A 6,280-nucleotide genomic window follows, 5' to 3' on the forward strand; every position below is an offset into this window, starting at 1 on the left:
CTGCACGAGCTCAACCATAGATTTCGTTGAAATTATTAAACCTTCGTATGTTGACTGACTGAGAAATTGCTTGGCTTGTTCGGAAGGCGTGCCACTTAGACTTTTTTTCCAATTTTCTAATTCTTTTAAAAATATTTCTGTAAGCCTAGTAAGTCGGGGGTCATCTAAGGTTCTGAACGGTTGAAGATCTGGGTTGTATCCCGCATTTAATCTGGTGTTCATGATATCGAACCATTTGTAAAACAAATCAGCAAACCAGGCGCTCCTTGTCATTTCGTTACCGCCACGATTCTTTATCAACTTAGCCACTGAGCCAGACAGCAGCTGAGCGGCCAGGCATACGCGCATTTTGGCGTAACTGTTATGCGAGAAATGGGCGTCTGTCAATTTGCAACATCTTAATTCAACACTTTTGTAAAGTGACGGAACTCGACAAAAGTGTTCCCACAGTATGAAGTGATTATTATATTTTAACAAACGGGTGCCATTTGGCCTGCTTGACTTAACGTTGTTACAAGCAGTTTTAATTAGATGCGGTGGGTCACTTATTAAAAATATAGGAGAATTCGTTTTAAAAATATTTATGCATTTATATGGGACATCCAAATTCATGTTATTAAGCATACAAAACATTTTACGATTTATAGTTGCACCATCAGCAACTAATGCGACAACTTCAAAATTACAGGTTATTAGCAAATCAACTATCTCCCAAAACATACTGGTAAGGTCGGCAGCTGTTGTTTTGTGGGTGCAGTAAAAAGCAATAGGGCGAGAAAAATTTGATAAAATTGATCGAGCGTAAAACTGAAGGGCATGTGAGGCAGCTTCTTCTGTAGAGTGTTTTCTAGAATCACCCAAGTCGGTGAACCCAACCATTCGATCACTTGATGCATTGAAAACAATGTTTTCTTTAACTAAACAAATATATTATTTTTTTTACATTTAAAATCAATAAACGAGGTTCTGCTAATAACACATTTGAGACAATTTTACCTTTCATTTCATCCACTGAAATAACCAACAGCCGTTCATGCTCTTTCATTTGTGCACATTTTTGCCTTAATTCTGCAAGCACATGATCTTGGATGCCTGGGGCGGTTTGATAAACGTTTCTATAACCAGTAAAACAATTTTAAAGAGGAAAACTAAGACGACAGTGTTAATCATATTGATTTGGGAATACATTTATAATCGAGAACAAGCAAAATGGTTTAAAATGTTTTCTGGTAAACAATTACCTATAATCATTTAGAGTACGAGAACTTGGAAGTCTGAGAATGCCACTGTCTCGTAGCTCCTCATATGCACTCCTGCTTTTGGCAGCAAGGCTAAGGCAGAATCTAAATAATAATACCATAAATATTACTGTTTTACCACCAGTGTGCTGATTTAGTGATTTTTACCTAATCAGTTCTGGGTGATATCTTTCTGCATTAGCTTTACATTGATGTAGTTTCATTTGCTCTCTCCAAAATATTTGATAAAAATCATTAACTCTTGTGCTTGCTAAAGCTGTAAAACGGGCAACATTTTTAGTGTGGTCTACATACTGTATTTGTGACGACTATATTTGTATATATCAATATTATTCTACCAAAACTATAGAAATAACTATCAACAACCTACCAAGCTCCATTATTTTTTTAAATCATCTGATATTTCAGGCCCAACTGATTGTCCTTCAGCACTTTTTATCATTTTTGCTGCTCTCATTTCCAACTTTTTTATTCTGTAATTAATTGTAACTTCAACAAATACATAATTCTGTTTTACTAAATTATGTATTTAAATTTTTACTAGTTCACTACATGACTACACATAATTACAAGTACCAAGTTGGTTTAAAAATTATAATATATACCTGTATATCAAATCATTTGTATAATATACCTTGTATTTTGAGATTTAATTGTGCATTTCATTCTCAGTGGTAACGAATGGCCAAATCGAATTTTTGCTAGGGGTTTGTTTCTAACTTTTTCTTTATAACTGTTTTTTTTAGTGGACTTTCTCTTTCTTGCCATTTCCAACATTTTGCATTTTGAACATTGTTGACCATTTTTCAAAAATATTGAGCAATTCAAGGATCTAAATTTGGAACCAATTTTATATGTCAATAACATATTAAATTTTAACTACACAATATTCAAACCTGGTTGTTAATGTTTTGACATCAGGGATCAAACACTGGGTCTGTAGGTCAGCTGATTTGGTTAAATAATGTGACACTGCCTGGGGATTGTTTAGACTTGTGCCACAGCAAATATTAGACGATTCAATTTTTTGAAGTGTTTTGAAAACGGTGCACTTCTTTACATCAAATGAGCGACTGTAACATTCACTTGGTGCTCCCCAACCGTAATATGAAGCATTTACTTTAAAGTCTTCAGCAATATCAACTCGAAATTTGGCTTGATCATAATCATTATAACAAAAAAACGAAATGTATTTTTCTTTGACAAATTTTGTCCAACCTTTCGGGGCATTTACTTTCCTCAAAGACTTAAAGCTTTTTTATCTTTTACACATAACAAACTGCGCTCTTTTGGGGGTGGTCGCATGCTTTTGACTACTGTTTTTGGCATAAATAATGTGGGCAATGCTCCAACACGTAATTATTTTCTACTTCCTCCTAATGAAATAAATACTTTAAATTAAGAACGCAATAAATCAAAATGAAAAACAAATTAAAGTCCTAACATAATGTCAAACTTACGAAATACAATATCCGTTGCATGGAAATGTCTGTCACATATTTTTACAACATCTCGCAAATATAATTGAACAATTTGCTTATCTTGCCTGCATCCCAATATGATCTTTTCTAAATCATCCACCCATTTAAGTAAATTACTTTTGCATACCTTTAAACAATCAAATTATTATTTAGGAAAAGCCAAAAATTACCCAATACATTGTTATGTGTAAAATTGATTTAGGCTATCATACCCTTTTAGATGGAACATGGAACAGACTTACATCTGGCGATCTATTGTCGCAATTCGGAAGACAGCACATTCTTGCCATGTTTATAATTGGAAATATCTGTTTTTACTACACTTCAGTGAAAAAAAACATGTTTTTAGTTAAATAAAAGAAAGAAGTTTTAACACATAAAGTAACCTAGGCTATAACTCAATACACATTTTTCTAGTATCAAACAATAAATAAACAGTACTTTCCGCCAATAAAAGTATCTTCTTTAAAGATTTTTTATTAATTGTTGTAAATTTGCCCCCTTTTCTTTCAAAATTGCACGAAATTCGTTGTCACTCGCAACCTTGTAAACTGACGACCAAGATGACCTTGTGTTTTATTGTCGTGCATTCAACCGTGACCAGGCCGAAGTAAAATAAAACAGGATGTATGCGAAATGACGTCACAGTTTCAACTCATGGAATAAAAACTCTTTGCTTTAAGCGAGTGTCAATTTATTCAATAAATGTTTATTTCTTTTACATTAAGTATGGGATAAGGTGGCTGACTGAGCGGTCATCTCAATTGACCTAATAAACGAAATTAAAAAAATATCATAACGCATCCTATAACATAAAGCATTTATTAGGTACCTATAAGGGTATATTCACAAAATATAAGTAATCAATTTAAACCATATGTCCTACAAGCTCTGCTTTTCCTCTAAGATTACAAGTTTTCGTATCTCCACCAGCCATTATTTCTAAAAGTGACTCTCCCTGGTCAAGCATGAAATCACGTGACTTCCGCTAGTGTCGCTACTACTGTTTTAATATACTATACTATAATTGGATCACTTCCTGGCCATTCAATCGAAACAGCCTGGTGGACTGTGTCGTCGTCCGCCAGCCTGCTGTGTGTGTTCATTAATTTGACAGCATATTGCTGATCGTGCTTCGTGAAATGTCCGAATTTCCTGTTTTTGCTGCGTCGCCGAACCGCATTGTCACGATATTTAATTACCGCCAGCTGGAATGCTGTATATAAGGGTTTTCATTTTATACCCAAAACGAGCAGTCAAGCTGTTCACTCAGCTGGAGTCAGATCGCGTGTTACGGAGATAATTATTGTACGTATATCGTAAGTACCTGTACCTGTAAGTACTGTTTGACGTTCGTGGTTTGTTTATTTGTAATAAATATCCTTTCATTGTGCTTAAAACCCACAAATGCTTCTACTTTCAACAAAACTTTTCGGCAAGACGTTGTATTTATTTCCGAAAAATTACTGTAGCCATTAAACATGCTGAATTGCTGGTTTAAAGGTTTTCCAACAAATTGCCCGCCAGCCCTATCTTCTTGATTGTTATTGCAAAGCGCCAAAAAAATTGCGACCGAACCTCACATGTAAAAAGGCCCATTCATAAAGCAAAGGTTTAAGTTTTGTAGGCCTAGCCTATCATTAGTGTTACTGTATGGTAGGCGATGTTCATATTTCTTACAGAAGCCTAAGTATAGTTAGTCTTTGATCTATAGCATACAGGTAGGTCATCAGATGCTTTCATTTTTCTTTATCATAGGCCTACTTAAAATTAGACAACCATAAAAAAAAGCTATAAATTATAATGCCGAAGAGGAAAACTCTGTTTACTAATGGGCTACGCCAGAAGTATCCTTTTTTCAGATAAGGACGTATTAATTTCGTAGCTGAATGCATTAAGCTACCTGTGGATATGGCACGTTTATTTCTGTGGCAAACAAAGGAACTCGATGACCATCTAAAAACCACGAAGCATAAGCAGGCTATTAGAGGTGAAATTGAAGCCTTATCTTCATCTAAAGCAGCGGTTCTTAACCGGGGGGCGCCAAGCAATTCTGAGGGGGGCACAAGCTGTACTTCAATATTTAAATTTTTTGCAGTGATTTTCATGGTTTCGTTTGTGTTGGGCACCACTGCTACAGCTGTACAAACTCTGTTTTTGCCAACAAATTTCGCGCAAGTTGCCTATCTTTAAGTGCTATTCGATGTTTTCTGTCTATTGGTAATACACATATCATCGAAGGTATAACGGCCCTATTTAATTACAGGTTTTCTAACTTAAAAAAAACATAAAAGTTATCCCTTTTTCGAACTATTTTTTTTTTATGATAACAGGATAGCAACAAGGGGAGTTGTACTTTTTTGCGGGAATCTATAATGTTTTTGTGTCGTCACGTTATTGGAACATTGGAACACAATAACGCAACGTTTAATTTTTGCGCTCGACATAACAGCCTCACAACTGTTTGGTCAATGCCCTCACAACACGTTTGTCAAAATCAGCTCTTGTCGAGGCCGAGCACGAGCAATTTGTTGTGTGCCAAATGCGAAAAGCCTCCTGAATTAGGCCTGCAGTTTAGCCAATTCAACCAAATAAAACTAATTTTTTTTCGCGCTTCGCTATTTTCATGTTGTCTCACTCATTGAAAAATGCCGAATTGCTTTTCGTAGGGAGGCGCGCGACTGAAAAAATGTTAAGAACCACTGATCTAAAGTGACCCACTATTTTTGGAAAGTCAGGAGAGCACTTGTCCCCCTGGAATTTTCAAATGCGATTATTAGTATTATTTGTAAGTGTAATATATGTATTATTTATGAAAGTTCCAAATATTATACAATATTCATTGCCCACAGTGGCGAATTCAGAGGGGGTTGGGGATTCTTACCCCCCTTTTTGTAAGTGATTATCGTTTTTTGTTCGTTTTTGTCAGGGTTTACAAGCTGTCCGAAGCGGCAGTGTTTTAATGTAATTGGGTCACGCGTCTTAAGCTAATGCGAAACCAAAATCGAGCACTAAACGTCGTTTTTCGTTCTTTGTTTGGTCGACCGTAAACGCGGGATAGTTTTTCTCTTTCGTTAATCGTTTAGGTTGGCTGATTAGCAAGTGTGTATTTCGACAATGACAACGCTAAGTCAAACCTTCTTTCTTTTTTTCTTGCTAAAAAACGTCGAGTTAGGCGCAGCTAACATTTCTCGCTGTTCGCTCTCTGCGCTAATATCCGATGTGTTTTTCTACCGCACCTCCTTTGGTGATTGTTCTGTGTCTTGCGTCCCCCTTAGATATTAAACAAAATAATAAAATAAATTCGGTATTTTTCAAATACATATTAATCAAACAGCACGAAAATAGAAAAGCAACTCTTTGTAGCGTGATGCGCGAAAAAATTGCGTTTATTTGGTTTGTATTGGCTAAACTTTAATTTGGGAGACACACAAAAGCTGCTCAGTGCTCATGCTCGATATATTGGTTTTCATGGAGCTGATTTTGACAGACATGTTGTGAAAAATTTAAACATTGCGTTAATCGTGTTTCAAACGGCGT

Source organism: Ascidiella aspersa, chromosome 5, assembly GCF_963924565.1.
Source record: "Ascidiella aspersa chromosome 5, kaAscAspe10.2, whole genome shotgun sequence".
NCBI classification, from domain to species: Eukaryota; Metazoa; Chordata; class Ascidiacea; order Phlebobranchia; family Ascidiidae; genus Ascidiella; species Ascidiella aspersa.